We start from the raw sequence: 439 nt of genomic DNA, 5'->3' as shown, positions 1-439 counted from the left end.
CTGTATTCTTAATTGTGTCATTACATAGACAGTACTTGAGTCTTCTGCTCAGAGCTTATATTGTCTGTAAGCCTGGAAAAGCATGATCTTACTCATCTGCCTCTACCAATGCTAGGTTATGTGGTAACACCTCTACTCAAAATTTTAATATTTAATTCTCCCTAAGTCACGTTTTGTTTTTCTATGAGCAAATCACAAATTTCCCCTGCAAATAATCTCTTAAAAATAAGTCATCCTTCTGGCGCGGCCAGGTGGCTCATTGAATAAGGGCACCGGCTCCAGCGTCGGGATGACCTGAGGATCAAATCTGGTCTCAGATACTCAGCACCACACCCAGAAATAACTGGCCATGTAACCTTGAGCAAGTTACTTAACCCCAATTGCTTTAAAAAAAAAATTCATCCTTCATGTAGCTGCCAAAATAATCCCTGTAATTTAT

This window comes from Petaurus breviceps, unplaced genomic scaffold (assembly GCF_028583685.1).
Source record: "Petaurus breviceps papuanus isolate PSGF00001 unplaced genomic scaffold, PetGlider_PUasm1.0 40, whole genome shotgun sequence".
Classification (NCBI taxonomy): domain Eukaryota; kingdom Metazoa; phylum Chordata; class Mammalia; order Diprotodontia; family Petauridae; genus Petaurus; species Petaurus breviceps.
The sequence above is the reverse complement of the archived record's forward strand: the minus strand, read 5'-3'. Positions refer to the sequence as shown.